At 37.8% G+C, this 21,252-nt stretch overlaps 1 long non-coding RNA gene across 1 annotated transcript; it reads left to right on the top strand.

The window, feature by feature from the left end:
* The first annotated feature begins 1,781 nt into the window (after nt 1-1,781).
* On the top strand, nt 1,782-4,947 carry LOC128133064 (uncharacterized). Its single transcript, XR_008231256.1, has 3 exons — nt 1,782-1,944; nt 3,909-3,972; nt 4,793-4,947. It is a non-coding gene; the product is annotated as an uncharacterized LOC128133064 (long non-coding RNA).
* The last annotated feature ends 16,305 nt before the right edge of the window (nt 4,948-21,252 follow it).

Here is a 21,252-nt window from a genome sequence, read left to right as displayed (position 1 = left end):
TCGACGAGTTGGAGCTTCCCAACTCGTCGAGTTCTAGTCTAAAACCTTAACATTCTGAAAAGTAATTTGATATCTGAAACGAGCGTTACAGCATATCATGTCAATCTATCGTTGACTATTCAACACTAGCACGCAAGTCTACCAGCTCATACAACATATAAAGGTATCTGTCCTAGCCCAAACTAGCATGCGATTCACATATTCATAAGTCAAGTCATAACATATAAGATATATGTGTATTCTAGGGAAACTTACTTGAGCTTGTCTGATTGCATGCACCGCACCCTTTCTTGTCTTAGAAACTCTTTCCTTAAAAACATTTTTCTTTTGAAAACCTTAGAGATACTCAGTTTGAGTTCAGACATAACCGAAAGTATGTCTGAATCCCTTAAACCAAGGCTCTGTTACCAACTTGTAATAACCCAAAAATCAAGGGAAAAATTTTGTTTTTATTATAGTCAAAACACATATATCTTCTAAATCCAAGCATTCCAAAAACATGGTTAATTAAAAACATTTAACATAGTTTGTCCCAAAATCATATATTGCGGAAAACACGGGTGTGTGCGCTGCGATCAAGCCGGACCCTTCCTTTCAAAACCAATGATACCTGACACCATAGACAAAACTGTAAGCACGAAGCTTAGTGAGTTCTCCATAACATACCCCACACAATCCACATATTCACATAAATCATATCAACCATACAAGCCATGCATACAACATATACGGAATGCCCTGGGCTCCCCCACGTGGTCTGATATCCAACTGCCATGGGCTCCACCCGAGGTCTTCCATGCAAGTATCACAAAGACAACTAGCATATCACATATCTCATAAACAACTAACGTACCACACGTCACATAATCAACATATAATAAGGATGTCTGTGACAACCGTCAAAATTCGAGTCGGTTCTAGATTTGACTAGACTTAGTTGCACATATAGGCACTAAACATATTAGACTTAGTAACTAGAAGCTAAGTTATAACCTACTAGAAACTTGGAAACAATTAGAAACAATGGATAATGTGCTTAGATTTCACATTGATATGTGAATTCTACTACTACTTAACTTTAGTTACTATCTATATTAGGGTCACTCTTTGACTTGAACACCATTTCATGAATCATATACACACATCATGCACTTGACCTACTAGTAGAAAGTTAGGTCAGAGTCTCATAGAAACTTAAGTCAAAGTTGAGGAGTAGGACTAGTATACTTGATTCCTCAATTTCGCTTAAATCTCGGAATCACTACATAGAATGCCAATAAACTGAGAATATATATATATATATATATATATATATATATATATATTACAAACATTATTTTAACTTGAATAAGAGTTATGAAAGTCTAAAATAGTTTGAAGTCTCAAAATTTAATTAATTTTGATATCCAAAGACTTACAAACTCTCAAAAACCCTAAATGCCCTAAAAACTCATATTTATAAACTTTAACCTTAAAAATTTCTATAAAAATAATTATGAAACTTATAATATGATCTTATAATAATAAAAATTATGAGAATGCATTTAAGAAAAATAAAATTTAAGTCATTAGTATTTAACCTTCTTTCTATGCAAAAAAAAATCAAGGTTTTGTGAATGAAAATTAAAATAAGGTGCATATTTTATAAAAACTTGATATTTTTATAAAATAAATTTATAACTTTATAAAATTTAAGAGAGGGAGACCCTCTCTCCACTCCAAAGTCGGACTCCCTCCTCCCAAGATGCCTCTCCTCTTCCCAACACAAAATGATTCTTGTTCTCTCTCACACTCCATCTTCCCTCATTTTCTCTCATTTCTCTCTCACACTCTCACACACATTTTCTCTCTTCCTCCCACTATGAACCACGAAATTTTACAGCCAACATGTCCAAGAACACTCAAGATACTCAAAATCTTCATCATATAATGGTGTTCATTAAGGTAGAACACGATTTCCTTTCATTTTCCTTCAAGTTTTCATGGATTTTCTTGCATTTCTTTGTTCTTCTACACCATTCTAATGAAAGATCATGAACACATAAACATACACACACAAACTCACGGTTTTGATGATGATGGTGGTAGGATTTCACCCAAAAACAACATGCATGTTGTTAATGGTGAAATCCAAGGACCAAAACCTAAGTCAAAATCAACATAATGCCCTTTTATACAAGTTTTGGGTAAAAATCACCACATGTATCCAAATTTTTCTATCAAAAACGATTTTTGAACATTTAAAACTCATGAATGGTCTTCAAAACAACATGCATGTGATGATCTTCAAGCTTAGACGCTTGATGATCAAAGTTTGCTATTAAAAAGCTTTCAAATATGTTAATGAAGGATTTATTTCCAAATAAATATCTAAAAATAATTTTCTGACTGAATCCGATTTTCCCAGATTTTCATCAGTAAAATAAGATGCTATGTAAATTTCCAGAAGATAATTCGTTTTTGTCGAATTATTATAATTAATGAAATAAAATAGGGCAATAAATCATATAAAATACTTCCAGTGGTCTATAAATCCGGAATAAATTCTTAGATGACCCCTTTGGTGAATAATGACCCCTCTTTAAATTTCATCGATTTATGTTGCTGTTTAGTATGAGTTTAGATTTTCTTTTTTTTTTGGGTATAATAAATCACAAAACCACTTTAGGGAGTTTTAAAATTGTATCTAACAATTGTCGTAGCTCTTACCTGTGGTGGGAGACTCAGAAAAATAACTTCATAATTTTTCATCATGCCTTCCTATTTTTCCTAATTTTTGGTAATTATAATGTCCTAAAAATAGGAAAAATAGTTCTGATTATCCAAAATTCATAAACGTTTACCAGAACATCATTTTGTACAGTAGGAGTTTACATAAAAATTTTGATTATTTTTATCTACTGTATACTATTTTTCTCCTATTTTCTAAGGTGAAATACGCTTAAATACACATAAATATCCAAAACCGGATTATACAATATGAAAACCACTTTTGGTATTTTTACCAGATTACTTACAATGTAAATGATGCTAAAAAAAATTTTTGTAATTTATTTTAACTGTTTATTATTTATTCTTCAATTAATGATTATTTAAGGGGATGAAACAAGGAAAAATAGAAATACCCACTGAAAAATATCTTTTATATTTTTTCCAGTCTAGTGATGTATAATAACAGTTAAATCAAAAGTTTGGATAATTTTGGAAACTTTTTTTCGATTTATTTTAATTTTTATTATAATAAATGCACAAAAATCATAAAAATTGGTTAAACAGTTTAGAAACCCATTTTTATATTTTTCACAGATTAAGTATGGGTAATGTCAGTTTTATAAAAAGTGTGGGTAATTTTCCTAACTCATTTCTATTTTTTATGAATTTTTATCTATTTAGAGAATTAAATATATGAAAAATGGTTATACATATCCATAATTCATGAAAATTTTGCTAGAAGTCTTTTAAAACATTTCGAACCAAAATTTTAAGTTTGGTAATTTGTATTAACGTTTTACTATTTTTCCATGATTTTATGATTATTCAAGGAATTAAATGGTGAAAAATAATTAGACAAATCAAAAAGTCAAGAAAATTTATCTTAAGGTCTTTGACTTCAATTAAAACTGAAATGAAAACTTTGGGAAATTTTAGAACTAAATTGATTTAGTTTTTGAATATTTAATCATTGGAACGCCTCTAAAATGTTAAATATTAACATTCCAATAATAGAAATTTTTCCACTTAAATTGTTATAGAACAATTGATTCTTTGAAACTTAATTTCCACAGAAAAATGTTTGTAACTTATCAATATTAAATTTTGACACATAATTGGCATAATTCTATTGTAGTAGTAAGTATACTAGTGTTAGATTTCGATTAGAGACTCACTAGCGAATACCATTATTGTAGGAATCGATAGTGGTACGAGTGGATCTTAGCGCAAGGCATCATTTGCATCATCTCAATACATATTGTGAGTATTCACACACTCCCTATTTTCGATTTTTATGTTTTGGAGTGGAAAAGCATGTCCGAAAATCTAATTATTGTTCATTGTATTTAAATTGATTTGTATCAAAATTGGTTGCTATATTTCGTATGTATGTGTATGTTACTTTAATTCATGAGGAGTGTATCGCGGTTAAGTCCCTGGAATCTCTAGACGCAACTCATTAACTCTTTTGAGCCTATGGTTATTCTGGATAGCGCTATCAGGAGGTTGACAACTCCTCACTCGCACGATTCGCTTGAGTGCATTTTACGAATCTTTATGCGCACATGAAACTTGTACTCTCATGTTAGCAGCGACACTTGTATACTTATTTTAGCAATGAAACTTGTATACTTATTTTAGTAACGAAACTTTTATGCTTATTATAGCAACGAACTTTGTTTCTCACTATAGCAATGAACTCTATTTCTCATTACAACAACGAACTTTTACTACTGGAAACTTATATACATGTTTTAGCAATGAAATTGTTTGCTCCTTGTAGCAACGCAATTGACAGCTCATTTTAGCAATGAAACTTGTTTACTCGTTTGAGTAACGAACTTTATCTTCCATGAGAATATGAATGTTGCATCTTATTTGGGCAACATACTTTATCTCTCATGATGACAAAGAACTTTGTTTTTACAAACTTATTTACTCATTTTAACAATATACTTTTATTATTGGAAACGTTTATCAAAACTTTGATTTCAATTCATGGAACCAATATTATTTTGTTTATCTGTGAGTACTCACCAACTATTTCTATAGTTGACACTCGTTTTACATGCTTTTTCAGGAATCATCGAGTAAGTGGCACTTAGGGACACTTCACTTTTAGGAGCATTCGCATGTGTTGTATTTCAATTTACATTGTAATTTCTTTTAAAAGTTGTTCAAACCCATTGTAAAATTGTAATGATTTTTAATACTATGGTTGGTGTTGTCTTTTAACTTTTGCTATGAAACCCTTTGTACTGCCACGCCCTGCGTTTCCGCTTTAGCGGGGTGTGACAATGTCGTGGACTCCTTCCAGGGTCTTACTCCAGGATACCATGGGCTCCCCCCAAGGTCTTATACTTATGTGTCATGGCCTCCCCCCATGGTCTTTCTGTAAAGCCATGGGCTTCCCCACATGGCCTGACATCCAAGTGCAATGGGCTCTCCCCATGGCCTTTACCTAAAAATCCATGGGTTCCCCTACATGGTCTTACATTCATGTATCATGGGCCACCCCCATTGTCTTTACATGAAAAGCCATGGGCTCCCACATATGGTCTTGCATCCAAGTGCCAAGGGCTATCCCCATGGTCTTTCATGAAAATATCACATAAACAACTAGTATAACACATAAAATATAACCAACTAGTATACCATATATCAGTACATCAACTAGTGTACCACATATCACAAAATGGGTTGGCCTTGGTGCCTTTGACCCATTGGTATGGTGAGGAGACTCACTTCGCACTACTGAAGTCACGTGGATAAAACTCCAGCTGTTGGTTGATAGATTTCCGAACTGTCAACATCAAAATAACACCTTATTAATAATTGGGTTCTAATACATATCCATAATTCCATGTTTGGGGTAAAAAGACTATTTTACCCTTAACCTAACTTGGTCCAAAACCAAGGCCCAAACTCACACTCTGAAGGCACAAAAGCCAACTAATCAACAAATGCCCAACATATGGCCCAAAATTTCCAAATTTGGCCCAAACCTCGACATGGACTTATCTTATGGCCCAACCGTTTATCCTAGTCCAAACACTTGGCATTCCGATGGTCAAATATCTCACAATCATCGAGGCCCAATTATGGCCTACCTATGGCCAAATTTTCGAAATTGGTCCCAATCCTTTCCAATAGGCCTTATCTTCAAGCCCAATAATTTCCTTACTCCATAAACATGTTCTTGGATGGCCCATCAATAACCCAATCACCAAAGCCCAATAGAAAGGCCCAACTCAAGGCCCAAGAAAAATTAGGGTTTTCACATAAAATGACGATTAGGGTTAAGTATTCTTACTTAACCTATTAAGGACTTAATCCATTAAGACCATCACCCTATTAGGTCAAACCTACAATGAGATCGGGCATAAGTGATAACACCAATCCAATGGTCTAAAAAGCGGGACCTGACAAATCCAAGCTAACAAATCCAATAGTAGGGTTTCCAACCCAATTGATGCCAATTAGTCAAACGGTTAGGTTTTTAGGTCAATTAGGGCTTTATTAGGTCAATTAGAGTTAAATAAGTTGGGCACCACCCACTACCACCTTGGGTAGTGGTGGTCAACGACTGAACACGATGGTGGCCACCACCTCGTTGTGGCGGTGGTTATGATTCTAAATCAAAACATATCGAAACATCCCAAAAAGCAATCTAATCGCACAAAAGAGCACATTGCCACCCAAGGTGGCGGCATAATGGCGGTGTGAGGTGGCAGCCACCACCTCACGGTGGTGGTGACGGGTTTTTCAGCCAAAATAACAACATACATACAACAAAATATCCAAAATAAACATGCAATATAACACACACACACATAGCCGCCCTTGCGGTGGCAGACGGTGGTCGGAGGTGGTAGCCACCACCTCACGGTGGTGGTGGTGGCTTTTCTCGTGATCTCTGACCAAGAAAACACACACACATACACAACTCAATCTTAACAACAACCCACGTCAATGTATGCTAAAAATAAAATGAACACAATCTCCCACATGAAGGCATGCAACGGTCGGAGGGTGACTATGGGATGGAGCTGTCGCTGGAGCGACGACGGTGATCGTGACTGAGGCATAGCAACAGGAGGAATGGGGGAATGGAATGGGCGGGAACCATGGAGAACAACGACATTTGCAACCCCGAACCTCATCTTCGCCGGCAGTGAGATGGGGACGATGGTCGTTCCAGTGCATTCTTCGGTGGCTCACAACCCAGTCATGATGAACATAGCGTGTTCCACAGTCCTCGGCGGTCCTCCGGTTACCCACGACTTCCGGTAGCAAGGTTGTAGTGGTGGTGATCGAACTCGACTAGGCGACGGCGGCTGAGAAGTCACAAATGGAAGGTGGCGGCTGTAAGATAAATTAGATTTAGGGTTTAGTTTGGATAAGGTGACAGGTTATACCCGATCACATGAGATCTTTGTTCACAAATACGCTTTCAGCCCCTCTTTATCTCTTTCTTTAGAATTAAGGGAAAAATGACCTAAAAGCCCAACGAAGTTTCTAAACCATTCAAAAAACACCAATCATGTTTTGTGTGCTCAAAAAAACCCAACGAACTTAACATTTTGTCTAAAAAGTCCAACAAAGTTCAAAACCGTTCAAAAAATCCCAATTTTGTTTTGTTTAAGTTCGTTGGGTTTTTTTTTAACAGTCAAAACATGATTGGAGTTTTTAAACGTTTTGGAAACTTCGTTGGCCTAACAAGTCATTTTTCCGATACGGTAATAAGCCACGTCATCTGTTTCTCTTATTTGACTTTCAGGAAAGTATAACTTAGTTGGACTTTTTAGACAAAATGTTAAGTTTGTTGGGTTTTTTTAAACAGACAAAACATGATTGGGTTTTTTTGAACGGTTTGAAAACTTCGTTGGGCTTTTAAGTCATTTTCCCTAGAATTAAATCCAAATATTACCATTCATCCCTCAACATTCCTAAATCCTTTCAATTTAAGTCCAGTAATTTACAAAACACCCCCTGACTTCTAAAAATCTTTACAAAATAAATCCCAGAGTTGCACTTTAACCCTCAAAAATCGAAATCATATCATTTGGCTCCCTAAAACCAACACCCCTCTAAATATTATTGGTTTTCCTATAAAATAATCATAATAATTACATCTCGAGGCTTAAGAGTTTATTATTTACTTAAAACGAAATGTTACAAATCCAATAGACCGGCCTTGGTGCCTAGACCCAAAAGTAAAGTGAGAAGAACTCGCCTTGAATGCAGAAGATCACTGAAGAAATCCCAAGCTGATGCCCTGTCAGCTTCCCGAGCTATCAAAACCAACAACACACCCAATTAGCAATTGGATTCCACACTATAATCAATAATCCTTACTTAGGATCAACCCCATATGGGCCTTATCCTAAGCCCATAATTTTCCTTATTATAATTTAGATTAGCATCAAGCACCCCTTGGGACAAACTTGGTCAAAGACATAAATCAGAAGTCAAAGTCAACGGTCCAAGTTGACCCAACTCGTCGAGTTGTCCTTCAACTCATCGATTTTCTCCATCAACTGCACAGATCGGGAAAAACCAAGTCAACTCGTTGAATTGACCACAAACTCGCCGTGTTCCTTTATCACTCTAAAAATGTTGGGGAAACCGAGCCAACTCGTCGAGTTTATCCAACAAACTCACCGAGTTCGCCTGAAACCCACCTCCTAACACATTAAGCATTTAATCCATGAGGACATGACTCCAAAACATAGATCTGACTTCCGTAAGCTGGAAAACGACCTAAAGGTGCCAACTTTACGTTAATGCATGTCTAAATGAAGTTCTTAAGCTTGGAATAAACTTAATATATGACTTATTTCATGCATAACACGGAAATCCACATAAATTTTGCACCTTTAAGCTCAAGGGTACCAAAACCAACTCGGATATGAAGGAACAACCACTAAAATGACTTTGCTCCATCATCATCCCTCAAATGATGCGAAAACACAATAAAACCTAAAATAAGTAGATCTAATCATCCATAAGTCATGGTATGAACTTTATACCTTAAAGTGACTGCATGAAATAGAGTGATTCTGGATCCAAGACTTCCTTCTCCAAGCTAGAAACTTCAAGATCTTGTAATTCCTTCACAATGCACAAAAGGAACACCAAAGTTCTTTCCAAGGCTCCAAAAACTTAACAATGGAGGCTACAACTCATTTTAGGGTTTGGACAACTATGGAGGCCGATAAGGAGGCCAGAAGAAAGACTTGAGGAATTTAAATAGGGTGCAAGACCCTAAAAACTAGGTTTTCCTTCACAACTGCCAACTCGTCGAGTTGAGGCTCTCCAACTCGTCAAGTTGGTTCATTAATACCTCACAATCCATTCATCTTCAACACGACGAGTTGGTCCCTCCAAGTCGTCGAGTTGACCTAGAATTAGGGTTTTTCTCAACAATTCCTCTTCAAGATTTTAGATGTTACAACTCTCCCCCACTTAAATTTGATTTCTTCCTCGGAATCAATCCTTACTAACACTCATAACCAAAACAAACACTTGAGTAATGCACTCGAAAATTCTGCACATAAACGACCTTCCCAAAACAATCAATCCCGAATGGAAACTATCAACCGGAAGAAGAACAACCCATGATCTCATGCAAAGACCCAACCTTGTATATCCGCACTTGGGTATCAAATTGGTATGACTCCCTAACAGACTTCCTAAACTAATACAATTGGTAAAACCATGACACTTGCCCATCGAACAATCTATCCAACCTTTGATGATAACAATTCCATAAACATACAATAGATATAAAATACAGACTCCCTCGATTGTAGGGCTGATACACTATTGCTAAAAGTCCGGAAACTCATCACTTTACCTTCATTCACGAGATGAAACCACCCTAGAGTGCAGATACATAAGCTAGACTCTGAATCCTACAACTGATGCATTTGATATATACAGATTTCTTTACCTCATCTGCTCTGGATACGGACCTTGCACGATCCCACTCGCGATTCCCAACACGAGTTCCCACTAATAGCCTGCTCGAAAATGGCTACACATGATACATCCTCACGGAATCTTCCCTAAAACTGATTAATATCCATTAGAATCTATCCACAGTCCCTTACTGGAGCATAACTAGAACAATGAAGAATGATCCTTGAAACACACCGACTGCACACTTAACACAAAACAGAACCACATGATGAACCCAAAATCTTAGCAACCCATGACTCTTTGCTATGCCATTACCAACCATTTCTTTGATGAGCAATGATAATCAAACCATGAACTTCTATGATACATCCAACCCTTATCGGTTCTGGTGCACCCTCATTGGGTACCCACTCGATACAATCACTAAGAACTTGATGACTTATGACTGCATAAGAAATTTCCAACTTGAGAATCACAATCTAACAACAGCTCGTGAAAAATAGAATTATAATGCATACATCCTACAGAGACTTTTTTTATACCTGACTGATACTTTCCCGAATCCTTACTGCTTCCCTTATCCAACCAACCGATCTACGACTTGCCCGACCCCCATCAACGCATCCACACCGAAAGCACTCCACGCAGAAGAAATAAACCATTAAGATCACTAGGCCCACAACCTATGACTGGAATACCCCTACAATGTCCTCAAAATAGGCCTGGATTGCCTCTAAGCCCACAACATGAGTCTGGTATGCCCTCCCTGTCCCTCAGCCCATGACTGGAATGCTCCTAATAACATACCGACACTTTCATCATCGCATCATTGGCCCAACACTCCAGGCCTGAAGATACCCACCTCATTGCATTACCTTGAAGGGACCTAAACAACTCCGTTACAATTCCAATTAAGCACCAAAAAATAGATACCAAGCAAAACCTTATGAAAACAAAGTCGCACATAACCCACAGATAGGATAAATGTTGCACTCTTGATCCAAATCGGAAGCTGAAACCCAAGAGAACCATGCACATAATTCGAACCAAGAGCCCCAATGCCCTCTTGCTCAGCTCAGAAGGAGCACTCCCATACACATACTTAAGAAACACATAATCTCTTCCGAAAAGAAAAGAAACACCAGAGATAATCAAAAAGGCCACCTTACTTAAAACAGGAAATATCCTCATGATCCGTCAAACAAGACCCCATACTTGTGAGACTGAATGGATTCCATCACTATACCACTAGCTCGAGAAGACCTTTAAGATGATCCTGAAGGTTACCAAAACCTGATTCTGCTATGAACCAAGCCCCCACTCTACCATTGAGGGTAACCACACCTAAAGACTGAAGGAACATAGAATATACTGAATAGGAAGGTAGCTGATGTATTCCTTGACCATTAACTGTCACCACTTCAATCCTTTGGAGAATTCCCACAAAATAATGAACTCAACGACCAATGTTCTAGGACACCTTGACACCTAAACTAGAGAAACCACAAATAACCTGGAGCTGAACATACCCGCTTCTGAAAAAGGGACCGACCAACATCTGCCCAACAAATTTGAAAGCAACAAAACAAATAGCAAACTGACAAAACCCTCAATGGATGATGCTCAATTTGAGAATCTCAATTCTCCCCCACTTATAACTCAAACCACCACCCACTGGTGGTGAAACCAAAACATAACCCAAACAGCCTAACCAGGTACAACCATACTTGACCATGAAATGAATATCATCCGCAGAATGGTCCTCCAGATACGGATCAAATGAACCCTAAGAAAACCTAAATTTCAACTTAAAGCCTCTGAATTTCCCATAATGACCACTTATAAAGCATAGGTAACTTCCGATTTACGATCCAAACATACACCCCTTTCTTGCAACCCACACGAAAATCCGACACCTAACTTTCCCATCTCCCAAGGATACGACCCTTGCTCACATCACTAAGGTACTCGTGCCACATCAACCACTTGTGCCCACTGGCACTGACATACTGTCACCAACCACCATGACCAATAGACCTCAAACTGAGAATCCAATCTAACTTGCGAGGTCGCAAACCTGCCCACTCATTCTAACTCGAAAAAGAACAGAAGAGCAAGATCCTTGTCACTGATAATGACAATCCAATCTAACAATCTGCCACTTAAATCCCAGATGTGATTTCCAAGTTGATCATATCAACAACTCCCTCACCATATCTAGAGGCCTGAGGCACGACCTCTAATAAAACCCTTGAGACTTCCAATCAACATACTAATCTAGGTCTGAACTACTCAACCCACATCAATTTCGCACAAGGCCCGAACAAACACAAAACCCATCCTCGCTTGAGTAGCCCAAGCCAAAAGATCGATAGATATAGAACCAATGCCTCAAACCATGGTATCCAACCATGCTATCTTTCCAGACCAGCCCTTAGATTCCCCGAATCGAGTATGGATCCTATGCTTTCAGTAGTACAGGCCCAATACTACCTTCCACACCTATCCATACTTTCCTCAAGAATTATCTTGGGTCCTGCATGACCTAGTCATAATATTCCTGAAACCTGCCCAACAGCGAAACAACCGCACTAAAGAGCTCCCTAGGCTATCCTATGGTTCCACACTTCTCTGCCATCAGTTGCTGAAGAACAACTCACAATGTTAATTGGTTATTCCATGAATACAATCACATGCAACAAAGCTCTGATAATCCTTCGAGTAACAGACTCATCCCTACAATAGTTGGACTCAGACAAGAGCTGTGCAACAGGGTCAAATCCTTCACTTTGAGATTATCCAACCTTTTTCACATGTGACTTGACATATTCACTTAATGGCTGACTCACATAACTCATGATTAGCACAAAGCATGAAGCATTCGTGTAGAGGATCCGACTGCCACTAAAATGCAATAAGATTTGACAGATCCTCCTACAAAATCCTCGATCTCAGACTCCTAGCATCTCGTGCGCATCTTTGCCCTTCCCTCACTCCCTTAAGAGTGGCTAACCCTTCCTCATGCCAACCCGCTATGAACTGCGCCCAAACCAGGGAAACCATCACTACCTCATCCAATAATGTGACTGGATGGCTGACCCCATACGGCTCAACATACCATAATTGCCACACAACTCTCCATTGGTGCCAGAAGAATATCGCCTGAATACAGTCACATACCCCACCATTCAATCTTAGATCCTTTAAACCATGTAGCATGTGACTTAGTGTAGCTACTCAATAGCCATTTCACATGCAAAAGAGTCACACAACATACAAACAAAGGAACTCTATAGGATCTAAGGCATCACATAGTCATGCAATTATATCATGAAAATACTGAAGATCCCTAGCCTATCACTAGCATGATATTCTAACATAACACAATATCAAATAATAGTATGGTATTTTGGGCTCTACTTACTAGCTTTGGCTGATCGTACACATCATATCCTCCTTAAGTATTTTGAAAACCATTTGAAAATCATTTTGAAAATCTTTTTCCTTAGTTTGAGACTGGATTCACACGAGTGTTCCTCCAATTCACTCAAACCAAGGCTCTGATACCAACTTGTAACATCCATAAAAATTTCTTAAAAAATTAAATTTTTCAAAACAACCATTTTTCTATAGAAATGTTTACAAAAACGTTGTTCCCAAAACGTTATTTAAAAATCAGAATCTCTTTTAACATAGTTTTCAAAACATTCACATTATCAGAGTTTCCTTGACATTTAAGTCCAAAATGCTAGGATGTGTATGGTCACACATTCACGTTACGACTATCCACCAAAGTACCTGAAACCACAAACCAAAACTGTAAGCACGAAGCTTAGTGAGTTCCCCCAAAGTACCAACACCCAAACAGATAACATATACAAATAACAGCATGCATTGGGTCCACATCTAAAAGACTGGATTACCTTTGAGCCCACAATATGATTCTGGCTTGCATATTGGGCCCACAACTCACATCTGGCTTGCTCTTAAGCCCACAAGATAAGTCTGGCTTGCCCTCAGGGCCCACAACTTTTGTCTGGGTTTCTCCCTATACCAATCAGTTATCAGACTAAATTATCAACGTATAGCCCTCAACACAAGTCTAGCATACCAACCGGGTCGTCAGCTCGTATCTAGAATGCTATTGACCCTTAAGTATGAGTCTAGCATGCCTTACCCGACCCTCAGCTCATATCTGGATTGCTCCAATACCCTCAAGCCCTCAGTACGAGTCTGGCATACCTAATGGGTCCTCAGATCATATCAGGAATGCTATTGCGCCCTCGATATGAGTCCGGCATGCCCTACCCAACCCTCAGCTCATATATGGAATGCCCCAAGGTTTGTTGGCTACAACACGGAGTAGTACAACCAAACCCAACACAACATACTGACATATAACATATAAACATATAAACTGTCTACAAGTTGTCAGGCAGATCTACAGATCAGTACTAATAGCATCATTCTATAAACCAGGATCCAATCTAACAGATCACTACTATATAATAACATACTATCACATACCAGGATATCTAATCCAATGGACCGACCTTGGTGCCTTAGATCCAAAAGTATAGTGAGAAGACCTCACCTCGAATGCAGAAGCTCACTAAAGAAATCCGAAGCTGCTACCCTGCCGGCTTCCCGAGCTATCAAAACCAAAAACACACCCAATTACCAATTAGGTTCCATGCTATAATCAATAATCCTTACTTGGGATAAAATGACCATTTTACCCCTGACTCCACATGAACCAAGACTGAGGCCTAAAACCAAAAGATCCACAAAGGCCCACTGATGGCCTAATTTTCCAAATTGGGCCCAACCCCATATGGGCCTTATCCTAAGCCAATAATTTTATTTATTACAATTCAGATTACCATCAAGCACCCCTTGGGAAAAACTTGGTCAAAGACATAAATCAAAAGTCAAAGTCAATGGTCCAAGTTGACCCAACTCATCGAGTTGTCCTTCAACTCGTCGAGTTTCTCCATTAACTGCATAACTCGGGAAAAACCAAGTCAACTCGCCGAATTGACCACAAACTTGCCGAGTTGATCCCTCCAACTCGTCGAGTTGACCTAGAATTAGGGTTTTTCTCAATAATTCCTCTTCAAGATTCTTGATGTTACAAAGGAACATTGTTCAATACCAACATCACCTTGTTGGGAAGGTGAGGGTGGATTATATGGAGACTCCTCGTTGGTGTGTGTAGTTGTTTTTGAAACGTCGAAGAGTACTCATACAAGTGGGCAGGTGGGGTAAGATGATGACCAGAGTTAGTTGAAAAGTCTTTGACAGACTCGTTTGGAGAGGAAGTGTCGAATTTGGCTCTCTTTTGGCTTTAGGTTTGGAGGGAGAGGTTTTTCTTTTGGTAGCCTTCTTTTTCTTTTCCGCCAGTTGAGATTGGCTTGGCCACATCCGAGGTGGGCTCAACAGAGATAGGGGTAGAATATGTAGGGCTATACACAATCAAAGTCTCCAAGTGTTGTTTCAAATGAGGGGACTCGGATTTTAGGTTGGCCAACATGTGTTTAGGAAATTTATGAATTGGTTCGAAGGATTCTTGGTTCGGAAGGCGATAAGACTTAATTGATTTAAAATATAAAAAAAAACCTTTTTTATAATTATGTCGACTGGGATTTGTTCTTGCCTCTCTCGATATAGTTGTTGAATGGTCTGAGCCCATAATCTTCAACTCGATATCTCTTGTGGCTTTAGTTTGATAGTAAACTTCCAAAAGTGTTGCCATAAGACTTCCGTTAGATCGACGACGTTTGTTTTTCCTGAGAAGATGTTGTACACGACATAGAGCTAATCCTTGCTCATTGTGTCCATGCTTCTACGTTTACCAGACAAACCTCGGAGGATTAAGTGCATAAGGATTGTCAATAGCCCAGGTACTGCAGATTTATTAAATTTATTTGCTTTGAACTCTTTAGCTTACCCAATGTGGTTGAGAGATGTCTGAAACTCTTCAGATGACGGTTCTTGTACTTTGAAACCGTTAGGGTTTTCAGGAATCCCAATAGCCTTGAAGAAGGATGATTTGTGAATAGGTACAATACGATCACCAGTGATTCTTATCTCAACAACTCCGTTTTCAATCTTGATTCAGTCAAAGGTTGTGTGCAGGAGGCGAAGAGGAATGGGTGGTTCAAAAATTTTGCTGAGCAGAACTGAGATGGGATGGTGAGCTACAAACTCGATCATGAACCTGATAGAATCACCATAGTCCATGGTATCTAAGGAGAAGAGTTGAGTGGTATCATGGAGAAATGGTTCAGTGGATGAAGATGAGGCAGAACCTTTGGAGGTTTTCTTGTTGGGAGCGGTTTTGTTGATTTTGGGATCGGAGTATGATGACGCCATTGTTGCAGGTTATCAGAGCTCAAAGAACAGTTTTCTTGTAGAGAGATGGAGATGAAGGTTTTGAGAGCATAAAGTGACAAATGGGTTTTTGAAGGATTATTATAGTTTCAAGATAAAGTGGGTTAGGTTGAAAAAGCGTAATGATGATACCCGGATACGGATATGGTCCACATTAAATGTGCTGCCACAATTAGAATGAGTTTACCTGTAAAGATCGAAGAATACTATGGCAAGACATGCAAAATGGAAAACATCATTTGATTGACATGATTTTAACTTTATGGAGACGTGTGCAAAAAGGTGTGTTTTTCTATGATTAAAAGATAATCATCATTAATAAAATATAACCGATTGAGTTCTTTAAGAAAACGTTTCAAAAAAAACAATGAAAAACATTTTGAACTTCTTTTCAAGAGAATGATCTTAGAGCCTAAAAGTTTCTAGATGATTTGACAAATGGATCTCGGAGCATGAAAGTTATGAGATAGATCGTCATAAGATACTTCCCAGTTGAAAAAGAAAACACTTGTACATGATATAGAGTCCAAGATTGCATAGACTTAGGTTGAATATCAGATATAAAAGGAAGGAAGATCTTAGAGGACATATTTAAACAGATTTTGAAGGTCTGAGATGAGAAGGAATTGATCTCGGACAGGGTAAGATACAAAAGTACATTACCATTTCGGAATTGAATTCCAAGTTGAACTTCCTAACACACTTTATGATACAGATTCCAAGATGCGATAAAACAAAATACCAATGTGACTATATTGGTCATGAACTTCCAAAGATTGAGTGAGTTGTACAACTTATGAATAGAAGAAGAGGTTAGATTAAAAGACATATAAAACGCTCCTATTTATTCCGAAAGGCAACGATTCCGAGATGAGAAATAGATTTGACATCATAATTATTTCACTTTCTAATGATGGCATCAGAGAGACCAAGCCTCTTGAAAGAAGTGAGGATCAGGCAACATCATACCCATTTTGTTCAAAAAACCATTGATTTGGTTTCGTCTAATTCCTTAGTAAAGACATGAGCAATCTATCGTCAAATCGAACAAAAATAAGTTTAATGTTTCCATTTAAAACATGATCTTTAATGAAATGGTACCGTATATCGATGTGCTTCATCATGAAGTGCTTAATTGGATTGTGTGAAATCGCAATGGCACTTTGTGAATCACAATAGATGGGAATTTGTTGAAACCATTGACCATAATCCATGAGATATGAATTCATCCAAAGAACTTGAGAGGAACTAGTAGCAGCAATGTATTCCGCTTCGGTTGTTGATAGTGCAATGCGATTCTGCTTTTTAAATGAACAACTAACTAGTCTTCCACCCAAAGATTGGTAGCCACCAGAGGTGCTTTTTCTGTCCAATTGAAGACCACCATATTTCAAATCAGAATATGCTTGTAGAATGAAACTCTCATTTGTTGGGTACCAGATTTCGAGACTCTTTGTACCTTTGAGGTATCAGAATATTTGTTGAACAGCCAAAAGAGAAGACATCTTTGGATTAACTTGAAATATGGAACACAAACATCTGGAGAATATGATGTCCGAACGACTTGTTGTTAGGTAGAGTAGCTACCTAATCATTCCTCTATACTTCTTTTCATCGACAGCAACACCAGATGGGTCCGAGACGATCTTGTGTCCGAAACCCATAGGTACCTTTGTAGAGGCACATGTGTCCATTGAACACTTTTTAAGAAGTTTAGAGTTGTATTTTTATTGGTGAATAAAGATTCCTCTAATGGTCTTTTTTACTTGGACACCTAGGAAGAAACTTAGTTCACGATTCATGCTCATTTGGAACCGGCTAACCATTAATTTGGAAAAATCAGCAACCATTGAAGAATCCGTGGATCCAAAAATGATATCGTCAATGTAGATTTGGACCAGCATGAGATGCTTTCCATTTGATCTTCGAAACAGGGTAGGATCGAGAATTCCTCTTTGAAAACCAGAAAACTTGAGAAAGTCGATGAGAGTCTCGCACCAGGCGCGATGAGCTTACTTGAGGCCATAAACATCTTTTGGGAGCTTGTAGAAATAGTTCACCATTAAGAAAATCACCCTTAACGTCCATTTGGTAAAACTTAAAGCCTTTATGATGGCTTCAAGACGTGCAACAGGAGCAAAGGTCTCGTCATAATCAAGTCCTTCAATATGTGTGAATCCTTTGGCCACCAATCTTGCTTTCTTTCGAATGATAACTCATGCATCATCTATCTTGTTAAGGAACACCCATCTCGTACCTACAATGGGATGATCTTGAGGAGGAGGAACGAGAGTCCATACTTTATTTTTGTCGAATCCTGCTAACTTTTTTTTGCATGGATGTAATCCAGTCAACCAGTTCAAGTGCTTCCTTGATGTATTTTGGTTCAACCGTTGAGATAAATGTCGACAAATGACATTCATTTTGGATGTTAGTGGCAGAGCGAGTTTGAATATCGACATTTAGATTTCTAATGACCTGGTTTGGAGGATCATCCTTGGTCCGGATGTGTAGTCTATGAAGCTCTTATATAGTAGATGATCTGACATAAACAATGTGGTTGTGTTGCTTCCCCTGAATAACTTGAGTTGGAGGATGACGCTCCCCCTGAACTTCTAAACCAGAGATATCATCATTTTCGTCCAAAAAGTCAAAGAAGTTGGCGTTGTAGTTTTTGTTCTCCGGAATAGGATTGAAATTAGCAAATCGATCCGCTGCATCTTAGAATCCTTCAACATTTGATTCAAGAAAGGGAAAACCATTCCTCCCCTCAACTTGAGAAAGTTGAATTGGTTCGGTATCAAATGGAGGAAATATAGGAGTCGAACCAGAAACATTTTGTGAGATAGGAGCTATAACGAATGATGATTTTCATGATCGAGATTCCAAATCAAGAGCAGTTTCTAATGGTCCGAACAAGGTTTCAAAATCAAACTCATAAATTATTTGAGGATTCGGACATCATGGCGATGGAGCATCGGGCTCCATGATGTGGGTTGTGACATGGGTTGGGCCAGAATTCAGAATGTAATTGTCATCAAATGTAACATCAAATCTTTCTTCAAGAACATGAGTTTGTCGATTCACAACCCGGTAAGCTTTTGATTTTGCTGAGTATCCAAGAAAAGTTGCTTCATCAGCTTTGGGCGGAAATTTCATGAGCTGATGATGATTGTTCTTGATAAAGCACTGACAGCGAAATACATGCAGAAAGGAGATACTCAGCTTTCTACCATTCATGGCTTCATATGGTGTTATATTGAAGCGTCGATTAATGATGTTACAATTCTGAGTAAAACATGCAATTGATACGACTTCAACCCAGAGATACAATGAAAGATTTACAAAATTGAGCATCGATTGACAACTTCAACTAAAGTTCTATTGCGTCTTTTGACTATGCAGTTTTGTTGAGGGGTGTAGGGAGCTGAGAAATTGTGGTCAATTCCTTTCTCGGATAGGAATTTCTCAATGGTAACATTGATACACTTCATGCTATTATCACTTCGGATTCGACAAACATGCAGTTTCACTAGAACTTTAATACCCTTAATGAAGGATAAGTTCCGAGCTGGTTTCTAGTTTGAGCCCAAGGAAGAAAACTTAGGTTAACCTTGTAAAATCATGCATAATCACAAGAATGTATTTTTTTATGATGTAGACTTTCTACAGTGGAGGGTCCACATAGATCAATACGAAGCAGTTCTAACGGTTCGGAGAGAAGACAGAGTTGAGGCTTGCCAATGATCATCTTGATGTCAAGAGGATACATGTTTTTGTTGAGATTTGACTTGATTAGACATTCGTTCCAACCTTCGGTCATGACATAGATGTGTTTCTTGTAGAATATAACTCATCGATTTGCATCAGTAAGTTGAGCTACACAAATTAGATTGTGCCTCAGGTCATCTACATATGGAACGTTTGATATAGAGAAGTTTCCATTGGTGAGGATGCCATAACCTCAGATTTGAGATTTGGAGTTGTTGCCATATGTCACATAGCCAAAAATTTTGGTGAGAATTTAAGATTGCATAGGAAGTCTTTCTGCCCCGTCATGTGCATGGAACAAGCACTATAAATATACCATATTGTATATTGTTCCGAAGTACAGAGTGCCCGCAAAACTTAGTGAAGTTTGGAGTTTTTAGGCGCCGAGTTAGGTTTTGGGACATGGGCACGAGCTTTGGACTTTGGTAGTGACCTTTGAGCAATAGGAGTTTCGGAAGGCTTGTTCCGAGATCCTTTTGGAAAAAAGCACAATTACAAGGTCTTTTCGTTGATCCAGAAATCATATTCAATGATAGGTTGTTTTGGAACAACTATCCAGAAATGATATTCAATGTTACTTGAGGTTGCAAAATATTTTTCACTCTGAGTTCTCCACTCAAATTTTTGTTTTGAATTTTTTGAAAATGTTTGAGTGACAGTGTTTTTAACCAAACCTTCTTTGTACGAAATTTTTGATTGTGTACTCAGTTTTGAAAGCTGTTAAGGTTTAAAAATCATACCATCGGATTTAGCAATGAAAACAGAGGAGACAGTCTGAGGAAGGTTATTATTTGTGAGACAAGTATCAACAATCCTTTTCGGTATGGGACTCATAGCTTTTTTTTAACACATATCATATCCTCCTGTCCTACAGTATAATGAGCAAACTCATCACAGTCTGTTGTTAGTCAAACAAATGATCAGCTGTTGATCTAGAAAATCTCTGCACTAATCAATTAATTAAAACCCTAATTAATAATTAGGCCATAAACCATAACTGGGTATTTAGTTCATTTGTCCAACACCCAGGGTAAAAGACCATTTTACTCTTTCCTCACTTGGCCAAATAACTGTGACATCCTCAATTTCACTGCTAGAAAAGACTGATTTTTTTATGCTTATTTAAAAATTAGAGTATCCTTTTTGAGGAATAATATTGCATAATTTGTTCCCAGAAAACATGATAATGATATTATCAAAGCATTTCCGAAGAATGGTATTTTATTTATATTAAAATATCGTGATGTCATCTTCAATACATAACATAATCATAACAAAATATTACAAGCCTTACAGTAATTAAACTAGTGGCCTAATACTCCTTGAATCTCTCATCAGAATGTTTTTTTATATCGCTACCTGTGATACAGTAAATTGAGTGGGTAAAGTTGGGAAACCTGGTGAGTACGTAGGGTTTTCAACCCACAATCATATAATTAATATGTTTAATCA

The sequence above is a fragment of the Lactuca sativa genome, chromosome 3 (assembly GCF_002870075.4).
Source record: "Lactuca sativa cultivar Salinas chromosome 3, Lsat_Salinas_v11, whole genome shotgun sequence".
NCBI classification, from domain to species: domain Eukaryota; kingdom Viridiplantae; phylum Streptophyta; class Magnoliopsida; order Asterales; family Asteraceae; genus Lactuca; species Lactuca sativa.
The sequence above is the reverse complement of the archived record's forward strand: the minus strand, read 5'-3'. Positions and strand labels throughout refer to the sequence as shown.